The sequence below is a fragment of the Ranitomeya imitator genome, chromosome 4, assembly GCF_032444005.1.
Source record: "Ranitomeya imitator isolate aRanImi1 chromosome 4, aRanImi1.pri, whole genome shotgun sequence".
Lineage (NCBI taxonomy): Eukaryota > Metazoa > Chordata > Amphibia > Anura > Dendrobatidae > Ranitomeya > Ranitomeya imitator.
Window position 1 is genome coordinate 265,751,597 of NC_091285.1, and position 23,297 is coordinate 265,774,893.

Consider the following 23,297-nt stretch of genomic DNA (forward strand, 5'->3'; position numbering starts at 1 on the left):
TGTGACAAATTATCTGAAGGAGAGCTGATTTTATTCTAACTATTCTAACATTAACTGTGGACAATAATAATGGAAAACTGAGGTGGTGTGTATAAATAATGTGTCTTAATGCATGCAGGCATGTGTTTCAGGATATTAAAATATATAATACTAGATGGCAGCCCGATTCTAAAGAATCGGGAGTCTAGAATCCATATATGCTTGAAATTCGGCAGGAGCTTGAAGAGCAACGTCACTGGGCCCGCCTCCACGCAGTAGAAACTTGCTGTGAGGTAAAAATTCAAACATCACACCAAAATGGCGGGCGGAGTGTGTCACAGTACGGCACGTTTCTGATTGGTCGCTCGCAGCAGGCGGCAACCAATCAGACACTGGACACTGTTGACGTCACTTATCTCCGGACATTAGCTCCGGACATTAGCTCCGGACATTAGCAGGAAGTAGTATTCTAGGCAATTATATATTAGATGAAAAACTATCTACATCTATGCATCTATGATAAATAGGAATGAGACATCAAATATGCAAACATCAGAAATTAGTAATTTGTTTCAATGCAAATGATTTTTTTGGTGTATTTTTAACACCCTGGCAAATTTGGACACTTTCCAATTCACTTAGTGTGAATTGCCTAAAAAGTCTGTCACTTGTTTGGACATTGCAGAACATTGCAAGAGAAAGATCACATGAACTCAGATGGACTTCCCCATAATCCCTTTCAGCAGTCACACCAAAAGGCTATTATAGCTTGTATAATTGCATAAGTCTGAAATTTAGATGTCATATTGCAGTGAATCTGACTAGTGAGAGGACGTCACAGCTCATAGCTTACACATAGATGGCCACATATAGCATGCGTGGCAGAACAGCAGTATAAAATATTAGTATGAGAAGAACAGAGAATAGCATCTTCCACATTTTTCACAGCAGTTGGAGGCTTTGGAGTACTTTGAATTAGTGGTTGATTGATTCATCAAAATTAAATTTCCTGGGAAAAATTTCACAAATCTGGCGAATTTGAATTTCAAAACATTTTCTCATCTCTATCAATATGCATATTGTTTATTTCAACAAATTATAGGTTTAACTTTGGAAACCAATAAAGATATGTGCAATTTAAGAATCTTTTAATGGACCCTATGTTCGGTGTCGAGTTCCCGCCTCTGCACAGGGGGAATCTCAAACCACCTCCGTTGCGGTCTCCCATTCTTCTCCAGCCACAGTGGAGCCTGCTCAGCGGAGACGTCGGTCAGAGCATCTGACTCAGGCTTATACTGGTTGACTGGTTACTACGTTTCTTCCAGGCTCTGCCTTTGTAGCCAGTACTGGTCAGCGGTGAGCAGACGTCTCTGGGACTAAGTCCTGTTTTTCTCCTTCTGAGCATGCCCAGGGTAAGACCTCTCCTTGGAGCTCGGGTGCCACATGCTCAGATACTGCAGCAGCTCCCATTGGTCCTCTAGGAAGGTCCTGAAGTTGCTCAGCTACTGTAGCAGCCCCCACTGGTCTTCTAGGAAGGTCCTGAAGTTGCTGCAGCTATAAAAGGTTCACATGGCTGCACGGCCATGTGCTAGTATCAAACCAATGTCTATGAGATCAGCGCCAGTGTGGTCATGTTTGGATGCAGTTAGGGTTTGGCTGAAATAAGCCCCTTGAATACCGGCACCTCCGGTGAGGAGTTTGTATTAGTGTATTCAGGGTCTTGGCTGAAATAAGCCGATACAATACCGGCACCTCCGATGAGGAGTTGTTTGTCTGTTTTCTCTGACTGCATGACCACAGTTTGCTCTAGTTGGTAGCTGTGTACCTCTGTGAGGTTAACAGGGTACAGCATCTTGTTCCTAGTGACTTGGTGGAGTTATCAGAGTTTGCTTATACCGCCATATAGCGCCGCCATTTGCCAGAAGCAGGTTCCTCTCCTGCACGGTGGACCCCGGGTTGCGAACGCACCTAATAGATATATATACTTGGTGCGTTCCGCCAACCCTAACACCCTGTCATCAGATTCATGCAGTCCAAAGTATGGGCAACATGAATCATAGCCTGGTTGAGCAATTGCAGCCAAGTATGTTCTAAAATGTTTTTTTTGGCATTTTAATTTACCAGCTTTGCAGAATTTTCCTGAAAGATTTGATTCCCGGCTAATAAATTTTCATAAATATCAATACTGAAAAGCTTTCAGTGTATTTTCTTTTTAAATATTTTTTATTGAAATTTTGCATAAGAAATGGTAGGGGATAAAGGGAAGGGAAGATGGGGAAGGGGTTAACATTGGAGAAAGAAAAAAAAAAAAAAGGGTGAGGGAAAAGGGAATCAATATAATTAGAGAACCAAATATCAATCTCGAATAGACAAGAAAAAAAAAAGACATTAAATATGATCTTTTGAATAGAATATACTACAATTTTTCTTATGCAATGCATTGGAAAGAGATATAAAGTAACAATCTTTATCCACTTTGCATGACTACAAGAGATTTACTCTTTACAAAACTTGTCATTCCAAATCCTCCATTTTTTCAGATATTTTCTAATACCATTGGTGTTGGCAGCAAATCTCCATTCTAATGCACTATGCTGATAGATTTTATCCAGAATATCTGTAAAGCTGGGTGAGTCTGATTTTTTCCACCAGAGTGCTATTGTACTTTTGACTACTAGAAATATATGTATTAGGATGTATTTGACCTGAGGATCAATTCCTTCCATGTCCAGAGAAAGGAGAGCCCTCTGGGGAGTAATCACAAAATTTTTACCAAATAAATTAATATGAAATGAAACTTTTGACCATAGAGGTTTTATTTTCGGGCAGCCCCAAAAAAGATGAAAAAGATTTCCTTGATATCCGCACTTCCTCCAGCACAAAGGAGAGTGATCCTGATATATATGCGCAAGTCTAATTGGTGTGTAGTACCAACGTGTGATCACCTTGAAGTAGGACTCCTGTAGAGCCATTGAAATGGTAGACATGTATGTATCCTTAATGGCCTTGTCCCATTGCTCAACTTGTAAAGAAATGTTGAGGTCCGATTCCCATTTTTTCATGTATATATTTTTAAAACAAGAGGTATCTCTATTGAAGTGACTGTAGAGGTTATTTAGACTCCATATATGTTTGTTCTTTACACTACACAGTAATGAAGAAAGAATTTCTAAATTTAATGGTTGGCTAGTCAGTAATTTCTGTATATGCTCTTTTAGGGTTAAAAAGAATATCAATTCAGATGAGGGTAAGTTAAATTTAGTCTTAATTTCGCTAAAGGTGAGAAAATTCCTCCCGTTATAGATATGTCCAACTTTTTTAATGCCTGATTTGGCCCAAATTTCTGAAAGTGGAAGATCATATATCAATGCCAATAGATGAAGAGGAAATTTCATAATTTGCTCTGATTTGTCAAAATTTTTTCTTGGAGGTTTAACCCCTTAATCCCATATGACGTACTATCCCGTCCAGGTGACCTGGGACTTAATTCCCATGGACGGGATAGTACGTCATATGCGATCGGCCGCGCTCACGGGGGGAGCGCGGCCGATCGCGGCCGGGTGTCAGCTGCCTATCGCAGCTGACATCCGGCACTATGTGCCAGGAGCGGTCACGGACCGCTCTCGGCACATTAACCCCCGGCACACCGCGATCAAAGATGATCGCGGTGTGCCGGCGGTGCAGGGAAGCATCGCGCAGGGAGGGGGCTCCCTGCGGGCTTCCCTGAGACGATCGGTACACGGTGATGTGCTCACCGTGTACCGAGCGTCTTCTCCCTGCAGTCCCCGGATCCAAAATGGCCGCCGGGCTGCATCCGGGTCCTGCAGGGAGCACTTCCGGGTCAGGATCAGGCTGCAGCTGCAGCTCTAATCCTGCCCGGCTGTATGTCAGATCACCGATCTGATAGAGTGCTGTGCACACTGTCAGATCGGTGATCTGTGATGTCCCCCCCTGGGACAAAGTGAAAAAGTAAAAAAAAAAATTTCCACACTTGTAAAAAAAAAAATAAAAAAAAAATTCCTAAATAAAGCAGAAAAAAAAAAATATTATTCCCATAAATACATTTCTTTACATAAAAAAAAAACAAAAAAACAATAAAAGTACACATATTTAGTATCGCCGCGTCCGTAACGACTCGACCTATAAAACTGGCCCACTAGTTAACCCCTTCAGTGAACACCGTAAGAAAAAAAAAAAAAAAACGAGCCAAAAAACAACGCTTTATTATCATAACGCTGAACAAAGAGTGGAATAACACGCGATCAAAAAGACGGATATAAATAACCATGTTACCTCTGAAAACGTCATCTTGTCCCGCAAAAAACGAGCCGCCACATAGCATCATAACCAAAAAAATAAAAAAGTTATAGTCCTCTGAATAAAGCGATGCCAAAATAATTATTTTTTCTATAAAATAGCTTTTATCGTATAAAAGCGCCAAAACATAAAAAAAATGATATAAATGAGGTGTCGCTGTAATCGTACTGACCCGAAGAATAAAACTGCTTCATCAATTTTACCAAACGCGGAACGGTATAAACGCCTCCCCCAAAAGAAATTCATGAATAGCTGGTTTTTGGTCATTCTGCCTCACAAAAAAATCGGAATAAAAAGCGATCAAAAACTGTCACGTGTCCGAAAATGTAACCAATAAAAACGTCAACTCGTCCCGCAAAAAACAAGACCTCACATGACTCTGTGGACCAAAATATGGAAAAATTATAGGTCTCAAAATGTGGAGACGCAAAAACTTTTTTGCTATAAAAAGCGTCTTTTAGTGTGTGACGGCTGCCAATCATAAAAATCCGCTAAAAAACTCGCTATAAAAGTAAATCAAACCCCCCTTCATCACCCCCTTAGTTAGGCTAGGTTCACATTGCGTTAATGGGTTAACGCTAACGGACAGCGTTGCACGGCGAAAATGTCACAATTAACGCCGTGCAACGGGTCCGTTAGCACAACCATTGACAGCAATGTGATTTTCAGGTGTAGCGCATCGCTAGAGCGTGCCATTTTCGGCTCGCGCTAGCAAGGTGCCATTCTTTTGTGGCGCGCCTCAGACGCTGCTTGCAGCGTCCGCGGCGCGCCCGAGGTCCGATCCCCGATCTTCCAGAGCGGGGACGTTAACGCGACCACTAAACACGACACCTAAAAAGACATTGTGTTAGCGCAATCCGCTAGTGCTAAACGGATTTCCCTAACGCAATGTGAACCTAGCCTTAGGGAAAAATAATAAAATTAAAAAAAATGTATTTATTTCCATTTTCCGGTTAGGGTTAGGGTTAGGGTTAGGGCTAGGGTTGGGGCTAGGGTTAGGGTTTGGATTACATTTACGGTTGGGATTAGGGTTGGGATTAGAATTAGGGGTGTGTCTGGGTTAGGTGTGTGGTTAGGGTTACAGTTGGGATTAGGGTTAGTGGTGCGTTTGGATTAGGGTTTCATTTATAATTGGGGGGTTTCCACTGTTTAGACACATCAGGGGCTCTCCAAACGCGACATGGCGTCCGATCTCAATTCCAGCCAATTCTGCATTGAAAAAGTAAAACCGTGCTCCTTCACTTCCGAGCTCTCCCGTGCGCCCAAACAGGGGTTTACCCCAACATATGGGGTATCAGCGTACTCGAGACAAATTGGACAACAACTTTTTGGGTCCAAGTTCTCTTGTTATCCTTGGGAAAATAAAAATTTGGGGGGCTAAAAATCATTTTTGTGGGAAAAAAAAGGATTTTTATTTTCACGGCTCTGCGTTGTAAACTGTAGTGAAACACTTGGGGGTTCAAAGTTTTCACAACACATCTAGATAAGTTCCATGGGAGGTCTAGTTTCCAATATGGGGTCACTTGTGGGTGGTTTCTACTGTTTGGGTACATCAGGGGCTCTGCAAATGCAACGTGACGCCTGCAGACCAATCCATCTAAGTCTGCATTCTGTTATGACCCCAATGGCGAGGGTCTCAGAGGAACGTGGAAGTCTGCAAGATACAAAAATCCAGCTCATAGGGCAGTGGTAACTGGGTTGACCATATATCTACTCCTAACGCCAACACTAGAAGTAGCCGGGGATCATACCTACGTTGATCCTAGATGACTCGCGCCAGCCGGAGAATCTAACTACCCCTAGTAGAGGAAAACAAAGACCTCTCTTGCCTCCAGAGAAAGGGACCCCAAAGCAGGATAGAAGCCCCCCACAAATAATAACGGTGAGGTAAGAGGAAATGACAAACACAGAAATGAACCAGGTTTAGCACAGAGAGGCCCGCTAACTAATAGCAGAATATAGAAAGGTAACTTATATGGTCAACAAAAAACCCTATCAAAAATCCACACTGGAAATTCAAGAACCCCCGAACCGTCTAACGGTCCGGGGGGAGAACACCAGCGCCCTAGAGCTTCCAGCAAAAGTCAGGATACAGATTAGGAACAAGCTGGACAAAAATACAAAACCAAAAACAAATAGCAAAAAGCAAAGTAAATGACTTAGCTGAATAGCCGGACCAGGATCAGTAGACAAGAGCACAGCAGATTAGCTCTGATAACTACGTTGCCAGGCATAGAACTGAGTGTCCAGGGAGCTTATAAAGCAACGCCCCTAACTAACGACCCAGGTGCGGATAAAAGGAAAGACAGAAAAACCAGAGTCAAAAAACTAGTAACCACTAGAGGGAGCCAAAAAGCAAATTCACAACAGTACCCCCCCCTTAGTGAGGGGTCACCGAACCCTCACCACGACCACCAGGGCGATCAGGATGAGCGGCATGAAAGGCACGAACTAAATCGGCCGCATGAACATCAGAGGCGACCACCCAGGAATTATCCTCCTGACCATAGCCCTTCCACTTGACCAGGTACTGAAGTCTTCGCCTGGAGAGGCGAGAATCCAAGATCTTCTCCACCACGTACTCCAACTCGCCCTCAACCAACACCGGAGCAGGAGGCTCAGCAGAAGGAACTACAGGCACAACGTACCGCCGCAACAAGGACCTATGAAATACATTGTGAATAGCAAACGACACAGGAAGATCCAGACGAAAAGATACAGGATTAAGGATTTCCAATATCTTGTAAGGACCAATAAAACGAGGTTTAAATTTGGGAGAGGAGACCTTCATAGGAACAAAGCGGGAAGAAAGCCATACCAAATCCCCAACGCGTAGTCGGGGACCCACACCGCGGCGGCGGTTGGCAAAGCGCTGAGCCCTCTCCTGTGACAACTTCAAGTTGTCCACCACATGATTCCAGATCCGCTGCAACCTATCCACCACAGAATCCACCCCAGGACAGTCAGAAGACTCCACATGACCTGAAGAAAAGCGAGGATGGAAACCAGAGTTGCAGAAAAAAGGCGAAACCAAGGTGGCGGAACTAGCCCGATTATTAAGGGCAAACTCAGCCAACGGCAAGAATGTCACCCAATCGTCCTGATCAGCAGAGACAAAACACCTCAAATAAGCCTCCAAAGTCTGATTGGTTCGCTCCGTCTGTCCATTAGTCTGAGGATGGAAAGCAGACGAAAACGACAAATCAATGCCCATCCTACTACAAAAGGATCGCCAGAACCTGGAAACGAACTGGGATCCTCTATCTGACACAATATTCTCAGGGATGCCGTGCAAACGAACCACGTTCTGGAAAAACACAGGAACCAGATCGGAAGAGGAAGGCAGCTTAGGCAAAGGAACCAAATGGACCATCTTGGAGAAGCGATCACATATCACCCAGATAACAGACATGCCCTGAGATAGCGGAAGATCAGAAATGAAATCCATGGAGATATGTGTCCAAGGTCTCTTCGGGACAGGCAAGGGCAAGAGCAACCCGCTGGCACGAGAACAGCAAGGCTTAGCTCTAGCACAAGTCCCACAGGACTGCACAAATGACCGCACATCCCTTGACAAAGAAGGCCACCAAAAGGACCTGGCCACCAGATCTCTGGTGCCAAAAATTCCCGGGTGACCTGCCAACACCGAGGAATGAACCTCGGGAATGACTCTGCTGGTCCACTTATCCGGAACAAACAGTCTGTCAGGTGGACAAGACTCAGGCCTATCAGCTTGAAATCTCTGCAACACACGTCGCAGATCCGGAGAAATAGCTGATAAGATAACTCCATCCTTAAGAATACCAACAGGATCAGCGACTCCAGGAGCATCAGGCACAAAGCTCCTAGAAAGAGCATCGGCCTTCACATTCTTTGAACCTGGTAAATACGAGACAACAAAATCAAAGCGGGAGAAAAACAATGACCAGCGGGCCTGTCTCGGATTAAGGCGTTTAGCAGACTCGAGATACATCAGATTTTTGTGATCAGTCAAGACCACCACACGATGCTTAGCACCCTCGAGCCAATGACGCCACTCCTCAAATGCCCACTTCATGGCCAACAACTCCCGATTGCCCACATCATAATTTCGCTCGGCAGGCGAAAACTTCCTAGAGAAAAAGGCACAAGGTTTCATAACAGAGCAACCAGGGCCTCTCTGCGACAAAACGGCCCCTGCTCCAATCTCCGAAGCATCCACCTCAACCTGAAAGGGAAGTGAGACATCGGGCTGGCACAAAACAGGCGCCGAAGTAAACCGGCGTTTCAACTCCTGGAAAGCCTCCACGGCAGCAGGAGCCCAGTTAGCTACATCGGAGCCCTTCTTGGTCATATCCGTCAAAGGTTTCACAATGCTAGAAAAATTAGCGATAAAACGACGGTAGAAGTTAGCGAAACCCAAGAACTTCTGAAGACTCTTAACTGACGAGGGCTGAGTCCAATCAAGAATAGCTCGGACCTTGACCGGGTCCATCTCCACAGCAGAAGGGGAAAAAATAAACCCCAAAAAGGGAACCTTCTGTACACCAAAGAGACACTTTGAGCCTTTGACAAACAAAGAATTTTCACGCAAAATTTTAAAGACCAACCTGACCTGCTCCACATGCGAGTCCCAATCATCAGAAAAAACCAAAATATCATCCAGATAAACGATCAAAAATTTATCCAGATACTTCCGGAAAATGTCATGCATAAAGGACTGAAAAACTGAAGGCGCATTGGAGAGCCCAAAAGGCATCACCAAGTACTCAAAATGACCTTCGGGCGTATTGAATGCGGTTTTCCATTCATCACCTTGCTTAATGCGCACAAGGTTGTACGCACCACGAAGGTCTATCTTGGTGAACCACTTGGCACCTTTAATTCGGGCAAACAAGTCAGACAACAGCGGCAGAGGATACTGAAATTTGACAGTGATCTTATTTAAAAGCCGATAATCAATACAAGGCCTCAAAGATCCGTCCTTTTTAGCCACAAAAAAGAATCCTGCACCAAGAGGGGAAGAAGACGGACGAATATGTCCTTTCTCCAAAGACTCCTTGATATACGAACGCATAGCGGTATGTTCAGGTACCGACAGATTAAAGAGTCTTCCCTTAGGAAATTTACTGCCTGGAATCAAATCTATAGCACAGTCACAGTCCCTATGAGGAGGCAATGCACTGGACCTGGACTCGCTAAAGACATCCTGATAATCAGACAAATACTCCGGAACTTCCGAAGGCGTAGAAGAAGCAATAGACACAGGCAGGGTATCCCCATGAATACCACGACAGCCCCAACTAGAAACTGACATAGCCTTCCAGTCCAGGACGGGATTATGGGTCTGTAACCATGGCAGCCCTAAAACAACCAAATCATGCATTTTATGTAAAACAAGAAAACGTATCACCTCGCGGTGTTCAGGAGTCATGCACATGGTAACCTGTGTCCAATACTGCGGTTTATTTGCTGCCAATGGCGTAGCATCAATACCCCTAAGAGGAATAGGATTTTCTAATGGTTCAAGAGTAAAACCACAGCGCTTAGCAAATGACAGATCCATAAGACTCAGGGCGGCACCTGAATCTACAAACGCCATGACAGGATAAGACGACAGTGAGCAAATCAAAGTTACAGACAGAATAAATTTAGGTTGCAAATTTCCAGCGGTGACCGGACCAACAACCTTAGCTATACGTTTAGAGCATGCTGAGATAACATGTGTAGAATCACCACAGTAGTAGCACAAGCCATTCCGGCGTCTATGAATTTTCCGCTCATTTCTGGTCAGGATTCTATCACATTGCATTAAATCAGGTGTCTGTTCAGACAACACCATGAGGGAATTTGCGGTTTTTCTATCACATTGCACCGAATTAGGTGTCTGTTCAGACAACACCATGAGGGAATTTGCGGTCTTGCGCTCCCGCAATCGCCGGTCAATTTGAATAGCCAGTGCCATAGCATCATTCAGACCTGTGGGAATGGGAAAACCCACCATAACATCTTTAATGGCATCAGAAAGACCATTTCTAAAATTAGCGGCCAGTGCACACTCGTTCCAATGTGTCAGCACGGACCATTTCCGAAATTTTTGGCAATACACTTCAGCCTCGTCCTGCCCCTGAGACATAGCCAGCAGGGCCTTTTCTGCCTGAATCTCAAGATTGGGTTCCTCATAAAGTAAACCGAGCGCCAGAAAAAACGCATCAATATCAGCCAATGCCGGATCTCCTGGCGCCAGCGAAAAAGCCCAATCTTGAGGGTCACCCCGTAAGAACGAAATAACAATTTTTACTTGCTGAGCGGAGTCTCCAGATGAACAGGGTCTCAGGGACAAAAACAATTTACAATTATTCTTGAAATTCCTAAACTTAAACCTGTCTCCGGAAAACAGTTCAGGAATCGGTATCTTAGGTTCTGACCCAGAACTTCTGATAACATAATCTTGTATGCCCTGCACACGAGTAGCCAGCTGGTCCACACTTGTAATCAAGGTCTGGACATTCATGTCTGCAGCAAGCATAAGCCACTCTGAGGTAAAGGGGATGAAGAAAAAAAAAATGAGAGAGGAGAAAAAAAAACTCAGAATCTTCTTTCTTATAATCCCTCTTTTGCAATGCATTAAACATTTAATATAGGCCTGGCAAACTGTTATGACCCCAATGGCGAGGGTCTCAGAGGAACGTGGAAGTCTGCAAGATACAAAAATCCAGCTCATAGGGCAGTGGTAACTGGGTTGACCATATATCTACTCCTAACGCCAACACTAGAAGTAGCCGGGGATCATACCTACGTTGATCCTAGATGACTCGCGCCAGCCGGAGAATCTAACTACCCCTAGTAGAGGAAAACAAAGACCTCTCTTGCCTCCAGAGAAAGGGACCCCAAAGCAGGATAGAAGCCCCCCACAAATAATAACGGTGAGGTAAGAGGAAATGACAAACACAGAAATGAACCAGGTTTAGCACAGAGAGGCCCGCTAACTAATAGCAGAATATAGAAAGGTAACTTATATGGTCAACAAAAAACCCTATCAAAAATCCACACTGGAAATTCAAGAACCCCCGAACCGTCTAACGGTCCGGGGGGAGAACACCAGCGCCCTAGAGCTTCCAGCAAAAGTCAGGATACAGATTAGGAACAAGCTGGACAAAAATACAAAACCAAAAACAAATAGCAAAAAGCAAAGTAAATGACTTAGCTGAATAGCCGGACCAGGATCAGTAGACAAGAGCACAGCAGATTAGCTCTGATAACTACGTTGCCAGGCATAGAACTGAGTGTCCAGGGAGCTTATAAAGCAACGCCCCTAACTAACGACCCAGGTGCGGATAAAAGGAAAGACAGAAAAACCAGAGTCAAAAAACTAGTAACCACTAGAGGGAGCCAAAAAGCAAATTCACAACAGCATTCCAAATGGCGCTCCTTCCCTTCCGAGCTCTGCCATGAGCCCAAACAGTGGTTCCCCCCCACATATGGGGTATCAGCGTACTCAGGACAAATTGAACAACAACTTTTGGGGTCCAATTTATTCTGTTACCCTTGTAAAAATACAAAGCTGGGGGCTAAAAAATCATTTTTGTGAAAAAAAAAAGAATTTTTATTTTCACGGGTCTGCGTTATAAACTGTAGTGAAACACTTAGGGGTTCAAAGTTCTCACAACACATCTAGATAAGTTCCATGGGAGGTCTAGTTTCTAATATGGGGTCACTTGTGGGGGGTTTGTACTGTTTGGGTACATCAGGGGCTCTGCAAATGCAACGTGACTCCTGCAGACCAATCCATCTAAGTCTGCATTCCAAATGGCGCTCCTTCCCTTCCGAGCTCTGCCATGCGCCCAAACAGTGGTTCCCCCCCACATATGGGGTATCAGCGTACTCAGGACAAATTGGACAACAACTTTTGGGGTCCAACTTATTATGTTACCCTTGTGAAAATACAAAACTGGGGGCTAAAAAATTTTTGCGAAAAAAAAATAAATTTATTTTAACGGCTCTGCGTTATAAACTGTAGTGAAACACTTGGGGGTTCAAAGCTCTCAAAACACATCTAGATAAGTTCCTTAGAGGGTCTAGTTTCCAAAATGGTGTCACTTGTGGGGGTTTTTAATGTTTAGGCACATCAGGGGCTCTCCAAACCAACATGGCGTCCCATCTTAATTCCAGTCAATTTTGCATTGAAAAGTCAAATGGCGCTCCTTCCCTTCCGAGCTCTGCTATGCACCCAAAAAGTGGTTTACCCCCACATATGGGGTATCGTCGCACTCAGGACAAATTGCACAACAACTTTTGTGGTCTAATTTCTTCTCTTACCCTTGGGAAAATAAAAAATTGGGGGCGAAAAGATCATTTTTGTGAAAAAATAAGATTTTTTATTTTTACGGCTCTGCATTATAAACTTCTGTGAAGCACTTGTTGGGTCAAAGTGCTCACCACACATCTAGATAAGTTCCTTAAGGGGTCTACTTTTCAAAATGGTGTCACTTGTGAGGGGTTCCAATGTTTAGGCACATCAGGGGCTCTCCAAACGCAACATGGCGTCCCATCTCAATTCCAGTCAATTTTGCATTGAAAAGTCAAATGGCGCTCCTTTCCTTCCGAGCTCTGCCATGCGCCCAAACAGTGGTTTACCCCCACATATGGGGTATCGTCGCACTCAGGACAAATTGCACAACAACTTTTGTGGTCTAATTTCTTCTCTTACCCTTGGGAAAATAAAAAATTGGTGGCGAAAAGATTATTTTTGTGAAAAAATATGATTTTTTATTTTTACGGCTCTGCATTATAAACTTCTGTGAAGCACTTGTTGGGTCAAAGTGCTCACCACACCTCTAGATAAGTTCCTTAAGGGGTCTACTTTCCAAAATGGTGTCACTTGTGGGGATTTCAATGTTTAGGCACATCAGGGGCTCTCCAAACGCAACATGGCATCCCATCTCAATTCCAGTCAATTTTGCATTGAAAAGTAAAATGGCGCTCCTTCCCTTCCGAGCTCTGCCATACGCCCAAACAATGGTTTACACCCATATACGGGGTATCAGTGTACTCAGGACAAATTGGCCAACAATTTTTGAGGTTCAATTTCTTCTCTTACTCTTGGGAAAATAAAAAATTGGGGGCGAAAAGATCATTTTTGTGAAAAAATATGATTTTTTATTTTTACGGCTCTGCATTATAAACTTCTGTGAAGCAATTGGTGGGTCAAAGTGGTCACCACACATCTAGATAAGTTCCTTAGGGTGTCTACTTTCCAAAATGGTGTCACTTGTGGGGGGTTTCAATGCTTAGGCACATCAGTGGCTCTCCAAACGCAACATGGTGTCCCATCTCAATTCCTGTCAATTTTGCATTTAAAAGTCAAATGGCGCTCCTTCCCTTCCGAGCTCTGCCATGCGCCCAAACAGTGGTTTACCCCCACATATGGGGTATCAGCGTACTCAGTACAGATTGTACAACAATGTTTGGCATCCATTTTATCCTGTTACCCTTGGTAAAATAAAACAAATTGGAGCTGAAATAAATTTTGTGTGAAAAAAAGTTAAATATTCATTTTTATTTAAACATTCCAAAAATTCCTGTGAAACCCCTGAAGGGTTAATAAACTTCTTGAATGTGGTTTTGAGCACCTTGAGGGGTGCAGTTTTTAGAATGGTGTCACACTTGGGTATTTTCTATCATATAGACCCCTCAAAATGACATCAAATGAGATGTGGTCCCTAAAAAAAAATGGTGTTGTAAAAATGAGAAATTGCTGGTCAACTTTGAACCCTTATAACTCCCTAACAAAAAAAAATTTTGGTTCCAAAATTGTGCTGATGTAAAGGAGACATGTGGGAAATGTTACTTATTAAGTATTTTGCGTGACATATCTCTGTGATTTAAGGGCATAAAAATTTAAAGTTGGAAAATTGCGAAATTTTCAAAATTTTCGCCAAATTTCCGTTTTTTTCACAAATAAACGCAAGTTATATCGAATAAATGTTACTACTAAAATGAAGTACAATATGTCACGAGAAAACAATGTCAGAATCGCCAAGATCCGTTGAAGCGTTCCAGAGTTATAACCTCATAAAGGGACAGTGGTCAGAATTGTAAAAATTGGCCCGGTCATTAACGTGCAAACCACCCTCGGGGCTTAAGGGGTTAAGAAGAGTTTTCCAGGCCTGTATTATAGCCTTGAAAATGGGATGAGATGATTCCTTTTTTGGTTTGTGAAATAAGAAACTGAAAAAAGTATCCTGTGCTAAATTAAGATTATTAATGTCACTTTCGATTTGGAACCATGCTGGGTATAGTTTTTTATCAAACCATTGATGGCTTTGTTTTACCAGGGAAGCCAGATAATAAGCATGGACATTTGGGAGGCCAGCCCCGCCATTACGTTTGTGTTTGCACAATAAATCTGAAGACAACCTGGCCCGCTTACCACCCCATATGAATGAGTTTATCATAGTTTGAAGTTTATGAATAAATTGGTAGGGGAAGGTCACTGGGAGAGTTCTTAAAAGATAAAGTATCTTGGGTAGAATGATTGTTTTGATAGTCATTGTTCTCCCGAATAAAGAAAGTTCCGATTGAGCAAATTGAGAGATGTCAAGAGAAATTGTTTTAAAAATCTTATCAGCGTTAGTTTTTATTACATTTTGTAGTCTGTTTGTTAAGATTATTCCTAAATACACTACTTTGTCGCCCTCCCCAGCTAGATTTATCTGATCTCTCAATTCTGCAACATGTGATTCATTCATATTAAAAGTTAAATATTTAGATTTATGTGGATTTATCTTAAAATATGATATCTTGGAGAATGTCTCTAACTCTGAAGAGAGAGCTTCAATCGAGGCTGCTGGATTAAGTAGTGTAAGAAAAATATCATCTGCATACATGCTAATTTTAAATTGACTGGATTGGATATCAATTCCAAGAATATCTATATTGGATCTGATTCTCTCCGCTAAAGGTTCCATTGCAAGGACAAACAGCAGGGGTGACAAAGGACACCCCTGACGTGTGCCATTGGAAATGATGAACGGATCTGACATGAAATTATTGGAGTAGATCCTGGCACTAGGTCCCGAATACAGAGCAAAGATAGTGGACATAAATCCCGAATCAAACCCAAACTTTTCAAGTGTCGCTCTCAAATAAGACCAGTTTATCCTGTCAAAAGCCTTTTCAGCATCTAAGGTTAGAAAGGCTGCTTTTGAATTTGAATTTTGGATAATGTTCATTAAATTGATCACCCTCCTGGTCCCATCTGATGCTTGGCGTCCATCAATGAATCCCATCTGGTCATCTACCAGCAAACGTGGGAGAATATTTTTTAATCGATCCGCCAAAATCTTGGAATACATTTTTGTATCACTTTTTATTAGTGAGATTGGACGGTAGTCTCGCATCCTCTCAGGATCCCCCCCAGTTTTGGGAATCATAACGATAACTGCTTCTTGCATCTCTTTAGGAAAGGAACCCTGAGAGGAGGCAAGAGCAAAAATAGAAGCCATGTGCGGGGCTAGAATTTTTGAAAAAGATTTAAAATATTCATTGGAAAATCCATCTGGGCCCGGTGTTTTTTGACTTTTTGATTTATTAATAGTATCGATTATTTCTTTTTCTGTGAAGGGACTATTAATAGATATTAAGTCAGATGGAGTTATTTTGGGGAGGTTAATACTAGATAGGAATGCATTAATGGAGTCTGGGTCGATACTGGGTGTGCATGGGTCATCTTTCAAATTGTATAATTGACGAAAAAAGTCTGCGAAAGAGCTAGCAATGTCTTTGGGATGAATCATAACTTCACCTGACGAGGAAATAATTTTGTTAATTCTTCTGTTGATACGTTCTTTTTTAATCTTTACCATCATATATTTGGTAGGCTTGTTTAATGATGTATACCCTTTGAATTTTGAGGCCTTTATAACATAGTCATATTCTTGGAAAATCTCGGATTTCAATTTTCGCCTCAACTCCAAGATTTCCGCCTGTATATTTGAAGATGGTATTTGCAGATTGTTTTGCTGTAATTCTTTTGTATTGATTTGGATCTGTAGATTAGCAATTTTTTCCCTGTTTTTCTTTTTATATCTTGCAGCTAATTGTATGAGACTTCCCCTGAGGACTGCCTTGTGGGCGTTCCACAGTGTAAATGCATTTATATCTTCAGACACATTCTCTTTGAAGTAATTATTTAGTATTGTCTCTATTTCCTGCTTATAATCTGGGATTTTAAACAATGTAGGATTACATTTCCATAGGTAGTTATTTCCGAGAGGGGGTCCTAGAAGAAAATCTGCTAACACTGGGGCATGATCTGAAATAGTTTTTTTTTTAAATTTGAAAACTCTTAAATTTGGAGAGGGTAAAAACATTTGTCAAAATTAAATCTATACGGGAAGATGTTTTATGCACATCAGAATAGTGAGAATACTCACGGGAAGAAGTATTAAGACATCTGAATATGTCGTAGAGTTCATTTTGGATCAACCACTTTTTTTAAACTGGCGCCTTGTAACGGACCAGAGAGGATGAATCCATAATGCTATCAGGCACAATGTTAAAGTCTCCTATCCATATGATATCTCCTAATTTAATTTTATTCACTTTTTTATGTAGATTATTTAAAAACAAAATGTGATTTGTGTTTGGAGCATATACATTCACCACTGTACAAGGTTTGTTGTTTAAATAACAAGTAAGGATATGGAACCTGCCCAAATGGTCTGTTACTTCATCAACAAGTTGGAATGGAACATCACTACTTATTAAAGTGATGACACCCCTTTTTTTAGACGAGTGTAGCGATTTAAAGATATGTGGAAATTTTTTGTGCTGAAAAGTTGGATGATTGTCTTTTGCTAATTTCACCTCCTGCAGACATACAATATTGGCACGAGAACGAATAATCTCTTTCCAAATGGTAAATCTTTTATTAGGGCTGTTGATGCCTCTAACATTATAAGAAAGGATTTTCATTATTAATTATGAATGAAACAAAACTGAGCGATAAAGATAAATACAACAAAACTGGTGGTTGGCCTATCTAAAACTAGCCAAAATACACAAGAACTAACTTAGGGGTTCTCCTGGAGGACTCCAAATTTATTGAGTCTCACCTAAGTGTGGGGTATACAAGACTTGTGGCTGAGGCCCACAAAGACACCTCAGAGTTAGAGGTCTAATGAAAGAATGAAATTATGAAAATAATAATACCCATATTTTCTAATGTTTATCTTTAAAGGCAGGTTCTTCCATGAGGAATTTAATAAATCTCAAGCCTTCTTGAGGGGTATCGATCGGATAATTTTTGCTGTTGTACCACACTAAGAGTTTTGTTGGGAAGCCCCATCTATAGGGCACTTTGAAGTCTCTAAGTTTAGCTGTTATGTCTTTAAAGGATCTACGCGCATCCATCGTCGCTTTGGAGAAGTCTGAGAACAATTTTATGTTCCTATACGGGTCAGGGAAGGAACCTTTTTCCTTGATGCCTTTCAAAATCTTTTCTTTTGTATCGAAGAAATGTACTCTAAGGATAGTATCCCTAGGCTTGTCTTGGGGTATCCCCTTAGGACGTGGCAGGCGATGGATACGGTCAATGTTCAGTTGTAAGTCAGAGAGATTGGGGACCAGTTGTTTGAATAGATTTTTAGTGTAGTTTGAGAGATCACCTTGCGGGACGGATTCAGGAATGCCTCTTATCTTTAAGTTATTTCTTCGACTACGATCTTCGAGGTCTGTTAACTTATTTTTGAGGGTAAGGATCTCAGCTTGAAGATTAGAATTCTGTTTGGAAAGGTAAATGGTGTCTTTTTCAACAAGAGTTAATCTTTTTTCATTCTTCTCGAATCTTTGAATGAAATTGTTGCAAGTTTCCTGCAGGGTTTTGCTCTGTAATTCAAATCCTATCCTCATAGATTCATTAAATGACCTAAAAAGGCTAGCCAAGAAACCTTCAGTGGCAGGCTTGTTAGAACTAAGAAATTCATCCAGGTTTATTAAAGGAGGTGGGATCTCTGCTATTGGTGGCACCTCTATGTGATCTGTTTTAACTCTTTGTCTGTCTGGGCTATTGTTCGGTGAATAGTCATCAGACTGATTGTCCAAATCTTCAGTGGAAGGGTCATTTTTACTCCCATGGTCACTAGGACCTTTTCTTTTAAATGATCTGGAAGTATCCATTTCATTAGGTGAGATGGTATTTAGAATTGGAAGTTTGGACACTCCATTGGGGTCTCCTTTACGGGATGACATGCTTATTGGCAATTTGGATGTTGAATTTTTTCGTATAGTCCCTTCCTTTGTAGCTTTACTGTATGTTAGGAATGAGGATTGTTTAATAAATGTAGAACTTGGTTCCCCTGACTTAACAGGGGACCTTGACCTAGTAGGACTAGGTGAGTTAAAGAAATCTTCATAAGATTTAGAGTGAGCCCTTTGTAGAGATTGTCTACTTGTTTGGGATTTATTTTTTGTTTTCCCTGTTCTTGTCTGCATTTTGGTCGGTCTCATTTATTGACACTTGGATAGATATAATAGTATGATACAATTAATTATAGTATATAGCCCTTGGAAATCAATATACAGGTAATTGCATGTAAATATTGCTATATGATACAATATATTGATAAAAGAATAGCTGTCAGTCAAACAAATAAAGTTGGTAACCTGAAACACAAGATACTACACACAAAGTTTCAGCATGCGAAGCTTACAAGTTAAAGTAGGCAGATAATTACCTCATAGGCCTCTCAAGTTTTATAAAGAGTAAATAGGGTAATGTACCTTTTAGATCTAGAATCTTTGATGTGGCAGCATAATGAGATTTATATCCAGCCAAGAAAGAGGTTAAAGATTAAATAAACAGCCTGTGTAACGTACAATGGGAGGAAGATTCTTGATTCCTTGATCAGGATGAAGAAAAGAATACAATGATTCCTATTCCTCAAATTTGCCCCAAAAAACTGAGAGTAACAGAGCTGAGCCTATGGATGACAGTAGGATTAGAAGATAAGGGGAGTAAAGTCTCTGACCAGATTGTTATATATTAAAAGAACAAGGCTCTGAGCTGCAGTTAATTAATATTATGTATCATAGGACACTTATAAGTCCCCTAATTAAATATATATGGGGCTTAGATGTCACTAACCAAAATGAAATAGGAACTATAAGGTATAAACTTAAAAGGCACTATTTATGAGATGGTCTATATACAACACCTAAATCCTCTCCCTTTGCATTCTAGGTACAAGTAACCTTTAAAGTTCTCTGAAAGCCGTCAATTCCTTATGGGACTGAATCCCAAGACACCACCCAGGCAACCAGAGTCGCCTTTATTGTTTCAAAATGTCTTCACCTTGAGATTCTTATCTGGTTGATAGGGAAACAGGATCCTACAATGTTGGGTGCTTTTTAAAAAAAAAAAAAAAAAAACTATCCTCCTCCTTTCTGGTGTTCCAAAATTGCAGTCACCTTCGGTGTTCTGTCTTCAGACAATTCAGCCCCTTTGATCTTAGATAAGCAATGTATCTGTATTGATGGTCGGCGTGGAAGCAGGTACCTGAAGCGCTCCTGGATCTATAATCTTGCTGAAGCAGGTGCTTGCCGCAGTGAGTCAAATGGAGCTGCCGGAACTACTTTCTACCTCAGGTGAGAATGCTGTTAAGCTGTGCAGTATTCCAGACGGGTTTTACTGGTAAATCTCGGTTGTGCCACCTCTAATCTTTCAGATATATGTGTCAAAATGACAGGATGATAAATCTAAGTTGTCCACTGAGTGAAAACTAGGTGCACTGGTCATCAATTTAATTATATCCTACAGTCAAAAAATATATGAAGTGGGTATCCCTCCGCCTTTACACCATAGGGAAGAATGCTGTTTCAGTGCACAAGAGACCCAAATAAAAAGAAATCTCAGCAATATGGGCACCCAAATGACCAGGGATAACTGTCCAATTGGCTCTTAGGTGGAAAATGCAAGCACTGACCTTAAAGTTGAATTCTGGTGTGAGAAAAAAAAAATAGGTAAAGGTATCCCTCCGCTTTCCAAATGTTGTCTCCGGTTTTATCTCCTACATTCTATGAAGTAAAAATTATTGATTGAAAGCATTTTTTGACAGTAAAATGTTCCAATTCTGTTGTAGAGGGATAATAACTCAATAAAAATTATAAATAAATGCCTCTTGTGGATTTTTTCGTCGCTTTTTGGGTTCTTTAGTGGGAGCTCAGAGCTCTTACCTCCTACATCGCCAGAGCTCAGGCCACGCCCCCCGCTTTCAGTGTATTTTGACCGTATCGAACGTTAGTTGACATTTGTGTTAAAAGAACAAATATAAGAGTTTTGAGCTCTTCATCAAAAAGTACAATGACAGATTCACAATTAACTGATTTAAAAAAAAATTATTTTAGTCCAAAATAAATACACCTAAGTAAAAAAAAAAATCCATATCATTGAAAGTGAATTTTCTAAAATGGTAAATCTGTCTCAAATTAGCAATTTACTAAATTGAAAATTCATAGCTAATGTTGCCTGAAATAAATAATTTCAATCTTCAGTGTTCGTTAAGTATTCATACGTAATGTATTCAATTGGCATCTTTGTGATGCACATTTTGCGTGATTATTTGTGTTTGCAGTACATAATTGTCACCTTCAATTTTAGCCACCTCAATAAAAAAGGTGCAATTCTCTCAGAAAGTGGCACCAAAAGGTGATATTTGTATGGTCTAGGTACATAAGTGTAACTGTAGGAAGACGGTGCTGCTTTTTCGCAGATACATTATTAATTAATTAGGTAAAAACAATACAAATCTATCACAGGTTGTCTATTCAGTAAAATTGCTGGATGTGGAGTTAAAACAGATTTATCAATGGCTATGTAGTTTTATGAAATCATCCAAATTCAGTGAATTTAGTTCACGGTATGTGTAGAATATTTAGGAAAATTAGATAATTTAATGTAGTCATTTTATCAAAATTCATCCCCATTTTATTATTTAGACCTAATATTTGTTTTCCTTCTAATTCACAAAAGAAGAATGTCTCCTATGGTCCACATTCTAACTCTTAATTATTTTAATCATTGTCATCCTATGCATAGCATAGGAATATTGAGAGATTGAAACTTAAGTAAAAGAGAAATAACTGCTAGTATGTCGAACATTACCTGATACTATCATAATATGATTTGGACAGTCTTGAGATGTGAAGTTAATAGATGATAAAGTGAGAAGAGATACATTAATGTTGCAATTTTACTTTTTGGGGACAAAATAAGTTTGCTGCAAAACTCAAGTTACAATAATGGATTCTTTAATCTGTAGACATTTCTGCAGTTTTCAATTTCACTAACTACATTTAGAAAAATCAAAATGTTTTGCACATTCTTATAATATTCAAAAGCTGATTACATCAAATATCCCTATTAGTAGCTGTAGTGTTGAGTAAAGCATAGCAGTAGTTCTTAGTTTTTAATTTCCCCTGCACGAGGTTGACCAATCATAAGCATGCAGCAACATACTAGAAGAAAAGGACATGCCCCCCCCTTGCAATAGTTTAGTGCAGATGTCTAATCTTGAGATATGTAATGATAGACATTCTAATCTCCTAACGATCTCACTGCAGATTGTGTGTGATTATAAAGATGAGTGTGACCACATACAACTTTCAGCTGTCAATTTTTTGCAGTCAGTGTGGGGGGAGGGGCAGTACAGCAGAGCTCATCTTTGTATCACTGCAAACATGTGTCTGGTTGCAGCTATCCTCTCACAGTGCTGTCAGCTCTGATGTGTCACACTACGCCCACACTAATGGCCTTGAGAAGAAAGCCGAAGAAGTGTCATTACTTATAATCACACTCATCTCTGCAGTGAGAACTGTGTGGAAAGCAAACTATTTGTAATTACACGTCTTTGTTTCACACCAGAGAATGCATTTTCTAGCCTATTGTGGGCTTGTGTTCTATTTTTCTATACTATATTGTAGCTTGCTTATGACTGGACATCCTCATTCAGAGGAAGAAGTACACTCCCCCAATAAAAATTCATTGGCAATGCCCCTTTGGACCTAACATAATTTACAGCTGTACTCAAAAGTTTACATAGCCCGGCAGAATTTTTGCTTTCTTGGCTTTTTTTCCAATATGAATGATAACACCAAAACTTTTCTTCACTCATGGTTAGTAGTTGGGTGAAGCCTTTTATTGTCAAACTACTGTGATTTCTATTTTTAAATCATGACAACCCAAAACATCCAAATGACCATGATCAAAAGTTTACATAGCCTGGTGATTTTGGCCTGATAACATGCACAGAAGTTGACACAAATGGCTACTAAAGGTAACATCACCTGTGACCTGTTTGCTTGTAATCAGTGTGTGTGCATAAATGCTGAGTGATTTTCTGCAATCCAGACAGACTCTTGCATCTTTCATCCAGCCACTGATGTTTATGGATTGTGAGTCATGCAGAAAGCCAAAGAATTGTCAATGGACCTATGGGAAAAGGTAGTTGAACTGTATAAAACAGGAAAGGGATAAAAAAAATCCAAGGAATTGATAATGTCAGTCAGCAGCATTCAAACTGTGATTAACAAATGGAAAGTCAGGGGCTCTGTAAAAACAAAACCACGGTCAGGTAGACCAACAAAAATGTCATCCACAACTGCCAGTAAAAATTGTTTCGGGATGCAAAGATAAACCCACAAATAACATCAGCTGAAATACAGGACTCTCTGAAAACTAATGGTGTGGCTGTTTCAAGATGCACAATAAGGAGGTGTTTGAAGAAAAATGGGCTGCATGGTCAAGTCGCGAGAAGAAAGCCATTACTGTGCAAATGCCACAAAGTATTTTCCCAACAATACGCAAAGCAGCACAGAGACAAGCCTCAAAACTTCTGGAACAAGGTATTTTGGAGTGATGAGACCAAAATTGAACTTTTTGGCCACAACCATAAACGTTACATTTGGAGAGAGATCAACAAGGCCGATGATGAAAGGACCACCATTCCTACTGTAAAGTACAG

General features: G+C 40.9%; 1 protein-coding gene across 1 annotated transcript in view; it reads right to left on the reverse strand.

Moving 5' to 3' along the window:
• The window catches only part of TRHDE (thyrotropin releasing hormone degrading enzyme), a 1,712,820-nt gene that overhangs the window by 1,276,529 nt on the left and 412,994 nt on the right, over positions 1–23,297 (reverse strand). The window lies entirely within an intron of this gene.